This window comes from Panthera leo, chromosome B1 (assembly GCF_018350215.1).
Source record: "Panthera leo isolate Ple1 chromosome B1, P.leo_Ple1_pat1.1, whole genome shotgun sequence".
NCBI classification, from domain to species: Eukaryota; Metazoa; Chordata; class Mammalia; order Carnivora; family Felidae; genus Panthera; species Panthera leo.
In genome coordinates, this window is record NC_056682.1 from 19,956,021 (window position 1) to 19,973,364 (window position 17,344).

Sequence of the window (17,344 nt, forward strand, 5' to 3'; positions counted from 1 at the left end):
ATGGACCACTACAAACACACACACACACACACACACACACACTTATATACATGTGCACATGTGTGCACACACACACACTCAAACAGGGCATGATTCTTGAGGAGGTCCAAAACACCTATTTTGAAAATAACCCTGCTAAATGGGCTCTCAAGACCTCTTCCCACCACTCATTAAGTGTTTTTTACTAAAAACTCATTTTTCAAAAAGTCTAAATGGAGAGTACTTTTCAAGTGTTACTTTTTTATCTCCAGCTTTATTTTGTTATCTGAAAGCACTATCTCATGCTCCTCTGCAGTCTGGAACCAGGCTTTCTAGTTTTTTAATGTGGGCTGTGACATTTACTAATTGGGTGATCATGAGAAAGTTACTTGACTTCTCTGAGCCTGTGTGTCCGCATCTATTCAGTAGCCTAATAAATATAACTACCTTCATAGAGTTTTTAAGTTGTTTTAAATGAGTTAATCCATATGGAGCCATTAAAACAGTGCCTGGCCTATATAGTAAGCACTCAGTATGTGTAAGCTACTATCTCAGATGAATAGATCAAGTACCCACAGTGAACAAGGCACAAAGCTTTTCAGGAGACAAAGTCAGTAATGCATAATCCTAGCCCCCAAGGAATTTATAACAGCCTTAGATAAAGACCCTTCAGAAGAGTTCCTAAGATTTATAGGGATCCAGATACCCAAAACATCCCCCTATCTACTTGGACCTAACTAGAAGACAAGAGGCAGATGAAACCCATTAACTGATCCAAGTTCCCATGTCATTAAAAATGGCAGGCGAGGGCCCAGCTGCTCTTAGGCAATGGACTCTCTGACTCACAATAATGTGGAGATGGAAACTTCTGTGCTCCCTCCACACGCCTACCAACAGGACCTGCATGAGCCTGGGCAGAGAAGCTGCCTGGCCAGCTGCACCAAAGCACAGCACAAGACATAAAAGGACAAAGAGGTCCTGCCTGAAAAGTGAGACTCAGCTGGTGACAGTTTGGTGGTTTCTTACAAAACTAAGTATATTCTTACCATACAATCCATCAATCACCCTCCTTAGAATTTAGCCAAAAGTGTAAACATTTTATGTCCACACAAAAACCTGCACACAGATGTCTGTAGCAGCCTTATCCATAATTTCCAAAACTCGGAAGCAGCCAAGATGCCCTTTAGTAAGTGAATGGATAAACAAACTGTTGTACAACCAAATAATGGAATATTATTTGGCACTAAAAGGAAATGAGCTATCAAGCCATGAAAAAACATGGAGGTACTTTAAATTTGTATTACTAAGCAAACAAAAGCTACATACTGTACATTTCCAACTATATGTCATTCTAAAGCAGCAAAACTATAAACACAGTAAAAAAAAATGTATCAATGGTTGCCAGAGGTTCAGGGGAGGGGGAAGGATAAATGGATGGAGCATAGAAGGTTTTAAGCTGTATGATACCATAATGATGGATACATGTTATTATACATTTGTCCAAACGCATAGAATGTTCAACATCAAGGGTGACCAGTCAATTAAACTACATACTTCAGGTGATTATGATGTGTCCGTGTAGGTTTCTCAGTTGTAACAAATGCACTACTCTGATGATGTTGACAAAGGGAGAGGATATGCATGTGTGGAGGCAGGGGGTATATGGAAAATCTCTGTTCTTCCTTGTATTTGCTGTGAGTCTGAAACTGTTCTCAAAAAACAGTCTTTAATTTTATCAGTGAGAAAAAAAAAAGAGTGAATTTTCCCACCCCAGCTCTGCCCATTAGAGAGCCATGGCCAGTGAATGCTGGGCTGTCACCAACCTCACCGCGTTAATCAGTCCATCTGCCAAGAAGAGAAGCAAATAAGCAGACTCAGTGGTTCACAAGGGTGTCAGAAGACACCACTGGGAGAAAGAAATGAGGGTATTTTTGTTTCACACAATCACAGGGATGTTAAACTGTCCTGAGAAAAGTGGCATCATTCTGTACAATGGGTATATACCATGAAGAATTGTCAAGCCAAATTACCGATAATGTCTCTTGTAAGAAATGGGGCAAAGGTGATAGAAACATCTCAACATCTCCACTACAGACTAAAGGTCATGGCAGAAAGTCATTTCTCTACGACCCTAAGTGTACAAGTAGGAAAATGGTTGAAGATGTTTTAGAATAACAATATCATGATTTTTTTCTGTTTATCCTAGTTTAGTGTATTCACGGGCAGTACTATGTATAGTTTACCACTTTTCCTCAATTCTAATGATAGGAACAAAGATTGCCAAATTCTCCAAGTTTCTCAAGAAGGGTGAAAACTTCCATTCCACTCCCAGTTGAGAAAAGGGTGAGAGAAACATAGCTTATCTCTAAGGAGGCAGCAATGTATAATAATTCAACAACTAGACAAGAAACTCTCTTGGGTTTGCTCTTTGTTTTCTCAAAGCATCTTGTTCACAGGAGAGTCAGACTTCTGGGCAAAAGCATTCATGGCCCCCAGGCCAGATACGTGTTCTTAAATGTCGTCTCCAGGGCCGCCTGGGTGGCTCAGTCGGTTGAGCGGCCGACTTCGGCTCAGGTCACGATCTCGAGGTCCGTGAGTTTGAGCCCCGAGTCGGGCTCTGTGCTGACAGCTCAGAGCCTGGAGCCTGTTTCGGATTCTGTGTCTCCCTCTCTCTCTGCCCCTCCCCTGTTCATGCTCTGTCTCTCTCTGTCTCAAAAATAAATAAACGTTAAAAAAAATAAAATAAAAATTAAAAAATGTCGTCTCCAGTCCAGATCACTCAGCACATAGAGATAGTTTGATCTCCATCTATACAATTTATCCTTCCTCTTCCCTCTTTCAAATTTCAGATAATTTAGTATTTAGAGATATACATATTATGACACAGTACATTTAATAACAGCTTTCCAAGGACAAATAAAGTACCAAATTAAAGATCCACCTTAGTTTTAAGATATATTCCAATCTAAAAATGTTCAAATGTGAAGAGGAGTCTAGAAAGTACACTAATTTGGAAAATATCAGCCATATATGTCAACTTATTTCCCAGCAATGAAATATATAATTAGTAAGTAGTAATAAATATTTATTATCTGAAGAAAGGTTATATCTAAATTGTATTACAATGTATTACTGCAACAATAAAAACTTCCATTCCTGAAGTCACATGGTTTTCAGAATTTTCCTCCTAGCACATAAAGCATGGGGCACCATTGCACCGTTCCTTCTGAGCTAACACAACACTGCTTATCAGGTTTTTGTCTTTCTCACTGTCTTCATTGTTGCCATCCCAGTGTACTGAGAACAAAGTACCTTATTGCAGACATGAAGTTGACACAGATAAGGTAAGGAAGGAAGCACAGGCAGTCCTTGGACTAAGGAGAAAAGGTAGAACTGGGCTAGGACCAAACCCTGAAATCATAAAAGATTAAAGGATGTGGCCATGAGACAGAAAAAAAAAATAAAAAGCCTCAATAGGGGCACCTGGGTAGCTCAGTGGGTTAAGCGTCCAACTCTAGATTCCTGCTCTGGTCATGACGTCATGGTTGGTGAGCTTGAGCCAAGTCAGACTCTGTGTAGACAATGTGAAGCCTGCTTGAGATTCTCTCTCTACCTCTCCCCCTGCTCACTCACTTGCTCTCTTTCACCCTCCCTCAAAATAAATAAATAAACTTAAAAAAAAAAAAAAGCCTCAGGGGTGCCTGGGTGGCTCAGTCAGTTAAGCGCCCAACTTCAGCTCAAGTTGTGATCTCATGGTTCGTGGGTTTGAGCCCCATGTCCGGCTCTGTACTGACAATGTGGAGCCTGCTTGGGATTCTCTCTCTCCTTCTCTCTCTGTTCCTCCCCCACTTGTGCTCTCTCTCTCTGTCTCAAAATAAACAAACTTCAGAAAAAGTTTTCTAAAGCCTTAATCATTTGCAGTCCAAATTTTTCCAATTTTCAACCCCACACAAAGGGTGACTTCAAAGTCTTTGTATGATTTCTAGATGGGAAGAAAAAGCTCTAGAGGAGTTAAGGTTACACATTTATTTTGCAAGAAGAGTTTTAACAGCCTAGGAGGCTCTAGTGTTATATAATGATACATTTTTAAGGACCTATTTATTTAAAAGCTAAATTTGTATCCCTTGGAACACGATTTAAAATAGCTAACAATTATAATTAGCTTCAGGAACAAACAAACAAACAAACACAGAATAATATATAAATATTGCCAATTAATGACCCCATAATAAACAGCCTTCAGTTGAATAAATAATCCTTTAGGCTGAGCCCTGAAGTATTAACACTGGCAAAATTAATGAATCTTTTATATACCCTAGTTAATAATAGACTTTAGATCTGACAGGTGCATGTTCCAGAAACAAGCAGAAAGCCGAGTATTATAAGCCTCTCTATCCCTGTTCACTGATTTTATATCAGCTATGGGGCTACTTTCCCAACAAAGATAGCGGCATGTCTTTTGATTGAAGACTTGAAGCTTTTCAAAATTATTTGTATTCATCAGTAACTCATAATCATCATTTTAAACTAACACCACCGCCACCCCCCACCCCGTCCCCAGCAAAAAAAAAAAAAAAAAAAAAAAAAAAAAAAAAGGTAACAAGGAGGCCAAAGATGTATAACTTGCTTGTTGAATGTCTGTGCTCCACAGTCAGGTCAGATTGGAATCTCTATTCTGACTTGCACAGCTGTAGGTCCTGAGGCAACTTACTGACTCTCTCTACCTCAGTTGTCTCATCTGTGAAGTGGTTAAAAGAAGAGTACCTACCTCGCCAGTTACTACGAGGGTCAGTCCATGAAGGTAATGACCTGAGAATAATTCCTGACACATATCAAGCCCTCAGTAAATACAGCATTGGTGATATTATTGGTATTAGTATTTACTGTACCCCTTGTTTAGGTAGAGAAGAAACAAAGGAGAAAATGCCATTTTGTCTACATATTTTTTTTTTTTTACTGATTCATTTAAATTCAAGTTAGTCAGCATACAGGACAATATTGGCTTCAGTAGAACCCAGTGATCCCAGAGCCCATCATGTACAGTTGCATACAGTAAGCAACGTTAAATACACAACCTACTAATCCTTAAGTGTCGGTCAGACATGTCCAGTGGCATCTTGATTATATTGAAACACACTTGTTTTTTGCCATTATTTCCGTTAATGATGTGATCAAGGAGGTACCATTTACAAACCACACCAAGAAGCTCTTATCAAAAGGCCCTGGTTTCCAAAGTACATTTCTTTTCCTGGCCTTTCCCAAAGCACAGGTTTCTCTGCTCAACAATAACATAATTTCTCTTTTGAGTATTTCCCTGTACACTTTGGCTGTGACGTTCATTCCTTGTCAGGTTTGCTCTTGCACTTTTTACTAATTCTTGTGAGTGTCTCCCCTGACAAAGAATAGAGTCTGGGCCATTAACCCAGTCAAGGGCACCGGGCCACATTTGAGAGATTTTTTTTTTTTCCTCACACACCTTTGATCCCAAGCAATACTTCTTAGCTGACAGTTCACTGAGAATTTAATACATATGAAGCAAAGTTGACAGAGAAGTGTTCACCCTGGCTGCCCAAATGATTCCCTACCCCAGAGATTCTGGTCGATCCCAGGAAAGCCTGTAACCTGCCAAGAGTGGGACTGAGAAACATATTTTTTGCTTCTTTTCCTAGATTCTATGTGCAATAAAAAAACAGAATAACACTATCCTGAACTAGCCTATAATCTATGTCACTATCTTTATGCTACATGACCTCTTCATTGGAAACCTGAAGAGAGATTCATCTCCTGTCTTTTGCAAGTAATTGGATTAAAAATAGACTGAGCTGGAAATGGTTGGCCCAGATCTGGGAGATCTACTGGAGTATGAAGCTTTCCCTCATTAACAAGTAATCAGAAACCATTAGATACACTAGCCCAGCTACTTATTCAGAAATTGAATGCCTAGTATCTCATGGGCACTGCCAGGAGGGCTGGGGATAGAGTAGTAAATAAAAAGGAGTTTAGCTTTCTAATACATTGTGCCTTCAAAAGCAGGGTTTTATAAGGTGTCTGCGTGGCTCAGTGGGTGAAGCGTCTGACTTTGGCTTAGGTCATGATGTCACGGCTCATGAGTTCAAGCCCTGCGTCAGGCTGTGTGCTGACAGCTCAGAGCCTGGAACCTGCTTCCGATTCTGTGTCTCCCTCTCTCTCTGCCTCTCCTCCACTCATTCTCTCTCTCTCAAATATGAATTAAAAAAAATTTTCTTAAAGAACAGGGATTTATGGACCTGTTGCTTAAGCTTTTTATAAAATTCTGAGAAATTGAGGGCTTACAGACAAGAAAGAAAGAAAGAAAGAAAGAAAGAAAGAAAGAGAAAGAAAGAAAAGAAAAAAAGAAAAAGAAGGAAAGGAAAGGAAAGGGTTAGCCTGAAAAGGAGAAACTGGCAGGATTTTTTTTTTTCTTTCAGGCCCTTTCCTAAAAGAATAACAATGGCAAAAACAAAAACTAAGAAAATGGAAAGTACCAAAAAAAATTGCATTTTGGGGGAAAAAAGCCAATTCTACAATTTACAAGGAATAAATAACCTCATTCAGAATATTATCTATAAAGAAAAAAGTTCAGGAATAGGCTGAACACTAAGAAATTTAGTATTTGAAACATGTTCAATATTCAGTCTACTGATTTCAATGAATTGAGGACTATTTTCTTCACTAATGTTTCTAAAACAATAAGCAACAGTTTCTCAACAGACAGGAGTCAGCAGCAGGTGGAGTGTTATTTATACACGAAATGTGGAGAAATAAAGGTTCCTGAAATTCAGGAAGTGTTTTCATTGTTATTCCTGCAGAGACAAATGTCAAAGACAAAGTCCTCACGTTACTTAGAGGTTGTGGGGGCATGATGAGAACACAAGCTGGTCCATCAAAAAAATGCCACGACACAGAGTGATTATGCTGTACCCATGGGCAGCTGAACCAAGCTTGTTGCACACAGACATTGCTTTCAACGTCAGGTAAGGCAAATTTAAGAACTGCATACTAAGATAATAGTTGTGGACAAGAAGATCCCTATTTCAAATCAAACAACAGTTATCATGCCTTCCAGGGAGGGCACAGATGGTAGTTAACAGATTTCTCTATAAACGCTAAAATGAGGGCAGGGAGCCAGATTGCACTAATTGAAGAAAAACTTACTTGCTAAAATACAGTAACTTTTAATTGTTGCACCATCTACCCTTTCTCAGGAGTGAGACTGAAAGAGCTAAGCAATAATGAGAAGCAGATCACAACTCACTGCAAGTTGACACAGGTGCATATAGAAATCTCCATGTAACATTGCCTCTGCTTCCACGGCACAGAAACACCTTAGATTCATACATACAGATGTGAACCCTTGCTCCCATCACCTTTCAAACAAGTTCATTCCTCCATGCTCCCCAGCCCAAGCAACAGCATCAAAAACCACCAAGCTGCCTCGGCCGGAATTCTGGCAATCGACTTTGGTTCCTCACATTCTTTTGCTCCTGGACATCTGAACTCCACCCAACCACCCTCAAGTCTTGCTGACCCTGTGACCAGAACGTAACTTGAATCAATGTTTTTCTTGCCACCATCATAGCCCACTTCACCTAGCAGAGGAAAGAGTAATCATTTCTGGAAGAACGCAACATCACATGGAGCTATGACAGTTATTTCATGCATAATAAGGGGCCTTTAATAATAAAAAAAATTAGCAAAGAACAGAATATTCTAACAAAACGTCCAAGAAAATAATAACAATAGAAACAGGGATACAGGTAAATGATATATCGGACTTAAAGAGGATGAGAAATCTAAAGTAACTGTGTAAATATTATGTGCAGAAAACAGAGGAAATGATGAGAGGAATAAATTTAAAAAATAGAGAATCTCTTCAGACTTCAGGAGTCACTGATCAACACAAAAGAAGTTCTAGAATTGAAAAATACCATCATGTGAAAACTTGAATGGGTCTGTGGCTTTGATACAGAACAGAATTATCAAACTTGAATACTGGTCATTAGAACCTAATCTAAAACACAATGAAAAAAAATAATGACAAACATGGATGGAACCAAGAGTAAGGAACAAATAACACATCATGAAAAATTCCAGGATTTGGGGGAAGGGGAAGAAGGAGGAAAAAGCGAAGTTTAAGGTGACAATGGCCAAGAATTTTCCAAAAATGGAAAAAGGGTATCAACTCACAGATCCAGGAAGCCCAAGCAAGAAAAATTCAACAGAAACACACTTCAATCACACTAAAATATCTGAACAGAAACAAGGGAGTAATTTTACACAGCAAAAGAAAAAGGATGCATTACTCTCAATGAAGAGAAACTCAAGACTGTAGCTGCTTTCTCAATAGAAGTTAATGGAAATCATAATAGAATCCTTGAAATACTTTATAAAAAAAAATACCTGATTATTCATCATCTAATACAAATAAAAATATTCCTTAAATATGAAAGTGAAATAAAGATGCTTTCAGACAAGATACACACACACACACACACACTACAGTTTACAACACTTGTAAAATTGTACAACACAATTACGACAATTGTCTTGTGGAATTTAAAACAGAAAATTAAGGAAAAGATCTGGATAAATGGAGATAAGTTTTAAGGTTCTATCAGTATCAAGGAAGTGGGAAAAGCAATCATTTGCATTAGATTGTGAGATATCACTATACATGTTATAATCTCTAAGATAGCCAATAAAATAAGAAAATGTAAGCTAATGTGGGGGAAAAAATAACAAAAAATATGTATTAATCCTAAAGAAGGCAAATGTGATAGTGCAAATGGATACCTAATATGGTGAACTCTTTTCATATCAAGTACTGTTTATACAATATACAGACATTTAAATTCTAGAATATTTACGCACTGTGAGAACAGTCACACTGACGCTAGTCTAGACACCACTACAACTGAACAACAGCCACAAACAGGTATGATTATCTGATACATGGAAAGGCAGAGATTCAGTGCTGCACCCAATCCCAGTAGACCCAAAAGAATGCAACTTGGTATATGCCATGAGCTTCTTAAGGATCTCAAACACAGTCTCCTCCAACAGCTCCATGGGCCCATGTCCATGTGGAGAAGATATATCCTTGGCCACATTCAGCATGACCCAATGAAATAGAGAAGGGCAAGGTCATTCATCATGTTTGCTGCTGGCAAGGCCAATGGATTATACACATCCCATTCCACTCAGACTTTCCTCTGAGAAGCATTACACAAGAGCCCTGATTGAGACCATCCAAGAGCTAATGAGTCTGTGACACCCCACTGCCAAAGCTCAGATCTATTTGTGTGCAAATTCAGGACTCACAGCCTATATCCATCCATATTTCTTTTTTGACATTAAGATAATACTGTTTCTGACCATAAGAATGTTTCTCTTTATAGAGAAGGAATGGGCTAATTGAATGGAGGGAATATCCCATGACTTCTATTAAACCTACTGAAAATTTTCAAGCAAGTTCTGACTGACCTTGAAACATGAGCAAGAATTCTCTTTTGGGGGAAGGGAGTATGAAATTGTTTTCTATTTGTTGGTTTAATTACAGCTCCTGAGTTGTAAGCCTATGTAAAGAAACTTTCAGACACAGAGGACTTTATCTCTTAAGTACTCTGCCACATGTTGTGTGATCCCTGAGACTAGCCACATATTCTACATTCTACATCCCTGTGGAAACATGTTTCAGTCTTAATAAGCTTCACAAAATAGCATCAGGGACCACAGAGACAGATAATTGATTCACAGATTCCACAGTCCACACTAGCAAAATAAAGAGCATGTATTTATTGAAGAGACTCAGTTTGTCACTCACCTCCAAACGAACCTCTGGCACAAGGAACAGGCTGATCTGTGATACTTGCCCAGTAGAGAGGGAAACATAACTGATAAAAAATAGTTAATGAACAGAGTAGAAGACAGATTCCTAGAAAAGAGATCGCCGAGAAAAGGCACACATATATGCATGTAAGAGGAAGTAAGGAAGAGGAGATAAGACTATGGCATCAACAAAAAGGAGTAGTTCTAAGAGAAACAAACTATACATTTGAAAGATTATGATGGATAATTTCACCCCTATTCTGATTAAAGAAATGTCTTGTTTTCTTTTCTTTGGTTTTTACTTTCAAGATATCCATCTATGCAAATATTGAACATGGAGGACAAGCATTTTCATTTTTGTCTCCTAAATTTGCCCCGTGATAGCTCTTCTATACTTAACCTCCCAGAATGTCTCCTCCTGCTACTGGAGAACTCAGAAGTCTGAAATGTGGGCCAATTCTTTAATTTTTTACATGTGTCATCTCACAAAACCCTCAGCAAAGTATTTATTCTAGTTTTAGATATGACTACACAAGACCCAAGGCACCTTGGTATCATTGGGAGGAAATCTTTCAGTCCAGCCCTTCCTGTCTATGGCAAATATTATAGGTAAACTCATGTAGCATCCATACAAATCCACTTTCTTCTTCTTAATCATCTGTCAAAATTGGAAAGCTGAAAATACACCTCCCCAGACTCTCCTTATTGGTTATGTGATATAGCTGTTATGTATACATCTGGAAATGTCTGTGAAAGATTTCCCTTTTCTGATAAATACCAGGAGGGTGGGGATGGGGAACAGAGAGAGTGAGAGAGGACCACCCCACTGGGAATATTTTCTTACCAACATTTTTTCAAGCTGCTGGCTCATGATGATAATGAAAGCCAAAAGGCTTTTGGTCAGATTTACTTCTTGTTTACATTTATGCAGACAATGTACCCCTTATTGCACTTAGGCAGACAACGTCCACCACTCCCCCCTACCACCTTAGTATGCCACTCTTCCTGACATGGATACCACCCTTTCCTCCCTCTTGCCGCCTCCAATCAGACATTTGGCTGCATCTCCAAGTGCCATCTTATCACAAAGCAATAGCCAGAAGAATCATAGGCATTCCAGCTGTTCACATCTTCAATCTTTTGAAATAATGTTAGCAACCATCCTTTCAGGATACTTGATACTTGAACAAAAACCTCCAAATTGTACACGGCACTGCTTATTCAGATTACCTGCTACTAACTGCCAAAGGTTATCTTCTATTCACACCTAAATGTGACCCTTATATTTAGATCTGTCTCTTGTAAGATGTATATAACTGGGTATAATTTATTCAGACATTTTATTTTACTTTACTATTTATTTGTCTGTCTGTTTGTTTGTTTGTTTATTCAGAGAGAGAGAGAGAGAGAGAGAGAGAGACAGAGACAGAGACAGAGACAGAGACACCGAGACCAGGAAGGGGCAGAAGGAGACAGAGAGAATATTAAGCAGGCTCCATGCTTGGATCTCATGACTGAGATCATGACCTGGCCGAAATCAAGAGTTGGATGTCTAACCCATTGAGCCACCCAGGTGCCCCCCTTTTTTTAGACAATTTTATTTTTTAATTTGTATAAACTATTAATATCCATTTAATTATGGCCATATGTGGGCTTATGTCTACTATCATACAATTTTTGTTGTTATTCCCCTTTGTTTTATCCCACTTTTATTATCTCCTTTGGTTTTCTTAGAGTAATCAGGTTTTATTCTTTATCTCGTTTTCAAATATATTAGTTTGAGAATTATAAATTCTTCTACTATGCTTTTTTGGTAACCCAGGAGATAACAGACATCCTTGATTTATTACAATCGACTATAAATTACTACTTCTACCACTTTTCAGACAAGCGTAGGTTCTTAAAATTCTTTCACAGATCGATGTATCTCCTCTACAGTGTAATTTTGTTACTCAGTTTGATGCTACAGATACTCTATAATATTGGGATATATCACAATGTTTTCGCAAAACCTAATTATTATTGTGTAATATAGTAAATATTCTTTTATTTATACACAAATTTGTCATTTTTCTTGCTCTTCATTCCTTCCTTCATGCTTATTTTTCTGCTGGGGGAAAACCCTTGCTTGGAGAACTCTCTTTTAATGCCTGTTGGCTGCAAAGTCCCTTCACTTTTACTTCTCTGGAAATGTATTTATTTTGCTCCCACTTTTAAAGAATATTTTGCTAGGTATAGAAGTCTAGGTTGACAGCTATTCTCTTTCATCTTTTTAAAATAATACATATTTTCACTTCTATTAAAAAATTAACTGTATTTCTCTTTTAAAGATATGACTTTTATTCTCTGATTCATCATTAAAATTTTCTTGCTTTTCAGGAGTTCACTAACATGCTAAGGAATAGTTTCTTAGTATTTATATTGACTGAGGGTCGTAGAAGTACTTGAATCTGTGACTAAGTTTTCAATTCATCATTTCTGAAAGTTGCTAGGCATTTTCTCTTTAAATATTGATTCTGCCACATACTCTCTCCTGCTCTTCTGAGACTTCAATTACTTACATTTTAGACTTTTCTACCATGTCTCATATATCCCTTATAATCATCTCTACTTCCCATCCTTTTTTGCTTTCCTGCTTCAATATGAATTTTTTTTTTTTTTTTTACAAACCTATCTTCCAGGTCACTATTTCTCTCTTCAGTTGTATCCAATCTGTTGTTAACGCCATCTCTAATACTCTCAAGATGATTTTTCATCTCATCTTGTTCAATGGACTGTGCTAACTTTTTATTCACTGTAGACATTTTATGCGAGAAAATTTTAAAGGATTTGAATTCACCCTATCCATTACAGACAGCCGACTTAGAATACATTAGGCCAACTTCACCATAGGCAGACCATGCTGTCTTGACAGAGAGTTTCAGCCTTTTCATGGAACCCCACTAGAGGTCCCAACCAAGACCCTGGGTGTTGCCTAGCATTCGTCTTGGAAATTCCTAAATTCCAATTTTAGTTTCCTCAACACCCTGAGATTACAAAAAGTCTGTTCCATATTCAGCTGCTTTATTTTTGACTATTATTTTTCCTGTCCTACACATTTTAAAAAGCCAGCAAATGCCTCAGTGGAGAAAACAAGTGTCAAACTTACTTCTTTATGCTTTTTTCTCTAGGGGTTCTTGGCATCTCTATTTTCGGCTACCTTAGCAACCTCAAAGTCCAGTTTTCATTTGTAATTTCAGTTAGTTTCCTTGAGATTGCCAAAAGCCTTACTATCTTCTCTATCACTAAGCAGCCACCTTCTTCATGACTCTTCATGCCCCCACATTCCCATCCCCCAACTCCCATCAGCAAATGACCTAAAGAAAAAAAGAAGCATATGGAATGTTGAATTCATGCTCAAAGACTTCCCTTTTGTCTGGATCCTTGTTTCTCAAAGTCTAGCTGTCTCAGCAACACTCTGGTACCTTCAGGGAGGCAGACTTTCATAATTTATGCAGCTTTTCTAACTGTTCCCAGAAGACTACTGACACATTATATGCTACTCCATCATCGTTAGAAGAAGTCTCTGTCATATTTAAATTTTGCTTTATTCACGAAAAAAGCCTTTCCTTGGTAGGCTGTGTAAACAAATGAACAAGTGTGATTTTTTTTCCCCTCACATACACTAAATCTGAAGGGAAAGTAAGCAGCTACAATGTTATTAGTACTTAAGCGAAAAAATTCTCACATGCTATCTTGTTTGAGAAAACTTGCATATCAGCGAAATCAGAGACAGGAGCAAACCCCCTGTATCCTGTTCCATCCCATAAAAGCTCCAGATATGTATCATCATCTTCCACAATATTCCCTAACTTCAGTGAAGCAAATGTGATTTATCTTTTTATTCGTTTTTGGTTGTAAAAGCTTTTCTGCATGGAATTAAATACTGGAATCCAATTTAGTATGTTTTGTTATCAGAATGTCTTGGCTTTATTTCTTTTTAGCAGCAAAACTAATGTCTTTGGTAGTTAATGGTCCTCACACCAAGAAAAATGTCTAAGATTCATCCATGTTTCATTTAGAAGTAAGCAATCTGCCTGGCTCATTGTCAGACTAAAGAGAGGGCTTCAGGCACAAATAAGTTTCCTCCAGAACTAGAATGAAATAAAGCCAGGAACAAGAATTTCTAACCTCGAATACAGTAATAAAAAAGAATACATTTGTATTTGTTATGTTCCCTTAAAAATATCACATTATTATTTCTATGCAATTAACCTATTTTTACCTATGTTTACATACATACATTGGTTTTGCCCAGTTGATTGGTTAGTCAATAGTTTTGTAAAAATCAGAACACATTTCAAATTCTGCAGCTTATTTAAATGAACCATGTGTTAAATTATTTTCTAAAAGGAAGAAGCTCTCAAATTAACTTTCAGACATATAGACAGCCAAAAGTATATCAGATATTAGTCACAGTAATGAATTCTGAGCTTCCCTTTACTCTTCCTTTCCCTATCTATTAGGAATTAATCAAAATGCTTGAAAGAATTATTTCCTTATTAATATATTAAACCGAGGCTGATTGATAAGTCTCCATAGGAACTTTTTTCCAAGTCTTTCCCAATAAGTTACACCTTGCTAGAGGATCCTAGCAGATAAATTATCACTGAAAACTGCAAGATGAATAGCAAAACTTGACCTCCCTGTATATATATTAACCCATCTGCCATCACACCAGGCAGTGCACAAAGTACCAAAGGAAAGAACATCAAGACTTCCCTGCTGCTTCAGCAGGCAAAGTACTAGGCTTAATTACTATCCGTTCCATAGATAGTGGAATGTGGATAGCGATTCACATGGATAGTGATTCCACCAGGCTGTCTTCCTCTAGACAAACTTCCCAACTTGGACAGCATTAATTCAATAATGTATAGTAAAATAAAACTAATCCAGGCTGGCAAGTCTGACCAGACAGAACAAAATCTTGGCTCTGTCATTACAAACTGTGTGGTCTTAGGGATGTGTCTTAATCTCCTGGATCTCAGTTTCGTCACCATCAAATTAAGGACTAATATCACATATGTTACAGAGCATTGAATAATAATTTCAAAATTTATATGGATATATTTGTAAGCTCTAAATGAAAAAAAAAAGGTAAAGAATAGTATTTATGTTGTTATTATGTCTGCAAGCTTAATGGAAAAATATTGCTAGTTATCTCAAGGATTCTATAGGGTCACTATGTCTATACTACAACCAGTTATCCATTTCTTTTTTTTTTTTTTTTTTAAATTTTTTTTTTTTTTCAACATTTTTTATTTATTTTTGGGACAGAGAGAGACAGAGCATGAACGGGGGAGGGGCAGAGAGAGAGGGAGACACAGAATCGGAAACAGGCTCCAGGCTCCGAGCCATCAGCCCAGAGCCTGACGCGGGGCTCGAACTCACGGACCGCGAGATCGTGACCTGGCTGAAGTCGGACGCTTAACCGACTGCGCCACCCAGGCGCCCCCAGTTATCCATTTCTATCAAGAAATATGCTATGTGAAATAGTTCATTGCAACAAAATAATTCTATTCCTGTAAGCTTTAAATAAGGTATATTTCTATTTATGGACCTAATTTAAATTCTACTATATTTAAATTATGGTTAACTATATTCCAGGAAATAGCCCCTTTGAAAAAAGACGCTCATTAAGGAAACAAAAAAAAATGCATTAATATACCATTAGTCTTACACTGATTCTTCATCTGCATTCAAAAGAGGTCAACATGGTAAAAATATGCTAGAAAGTAAGAAGTGAATAAATTTGTCTCCATGACCCAATCCATGCCTCTAACTGTGGTTTAAGATGCCCTATATTCACAAAGTAAACTCTGGGATAAAAAAATTAATATTGAATCACCTGCATTATTAAAGACCAACACTTAAAAGCCAAATGCTTTTTCTCCCAAAACAAAAAATGCCATCATCCATCCATCTTCTTTTTATTTTCTTTCCTTTCTAACAGCTCTATTTCATGGAGAACTTCACTCAACTATTCGTCATCTGACTTATTTATGAGGTCATGGTTGACTCCCAAGAGTCCAAGTGCTGTCCGTTACAGGAGTCTAAGTTTGCACAGGGATTTCGTCTGTGGCAGTGACAGACAACAGATTCCAGAATACCAACTGTTGGTTAAAACATCTGTGAAGAGTAAGTCTGTTCACATGACGCATAAAACCGTTTGAGTGTGTAAGAAAATGTGCAAGGATAGGAGTGTCTAAGAATAAAGAGAGTATTGCTACAAGTTGGAAATGCAAAAAACCAGAACTGTATCAAAGCCTGGTCTACCTGACCTTGCCTAGGGCTGCTGATGTCACTAACAGCAGATCACAGATTGTTAATCAAAGTTAAGTGACATATTATATCTTAACTTTTAATTAGTACCAAATATAAGCAGTAAGAGTGGAGATGGGAGAGTTTATCAGCTATTAAAGTATTGATGAAATGATTAGATTTTTCTATTTTGGTTTAACCAAGATATAAAGAACTATATGTATCTATATGTATAAAGAACTATACAGTGTCTATAACAGAGTAGATAGCATATAAATATTTATAAAATCAATTAATGTATTGATTAATGAGAAAAAAAAATTCCTGGTTAAAGTCTTTCAATAGTAATTAACGGCACCCTATTTTTAAAAATATTCATTTATTTTGAAAGAGAGTGCATGGTGAGAGAAAGTGGGAGAGGGTCAGAGACAGGGAGAGAGAGAACCCCAAGCAGGCTCTGCACTGTCAGCACAGAGGCCAACACAGGGCTCAATCTCAATACCGTGAGATCATGACCTGACCCAAAATAGAGAGTCAGATGTTTAACTGAATGAACCACCCAGGTGCCCCTCCCATTATTATTTTTAATTATACAACAGATCACTTCAAGTAGTGGCAAATACTCTTCAACCACGAGTACACAGACACTATTACCTATACTTATAGTCACAGGAAATACCTCTTACATCTGTAAAATATTTCCTGTAGTCAGCGGTAGAAACATTCACATGGTCACTTCAGATAAGGTTCAATATATAGCCACCAAGGTGATGTAAAATCAGGGACTGAAGAACTCTGAGCCTTTTTTCTGTCTCCTGTATCTTTCCAGTTAGTTGAATATTTCAATTCTAGTCAAGATGAAGTCTTTGGTTTCATCATCAAAACAACAGTTTAAAATTAAAATGCAACTAAGTATCATGGCATTGATTCCATAAGGCATAAGTTACTAAAATAAGTGTATTTATTAAAGTATAATATGGGAAACATCCTCTGCCTCAGTTTACGAAATTAGCAAGTATGTTTGAGTAATAAAGACCTTCAAAATCAATAGGAATATATAAAAATAATTTGTTTCGCACTACTCAAGTTGAAGATAGAAAAATATACTGTAAAATATTTTACCAGCAGAGAAAAGCAGTAATTGGGCACATAACTTTACTAAACAAACATAGCTTTCAGTCATTACTCAATAAATGTTAGTAAGGGACAAAAGGTAGGG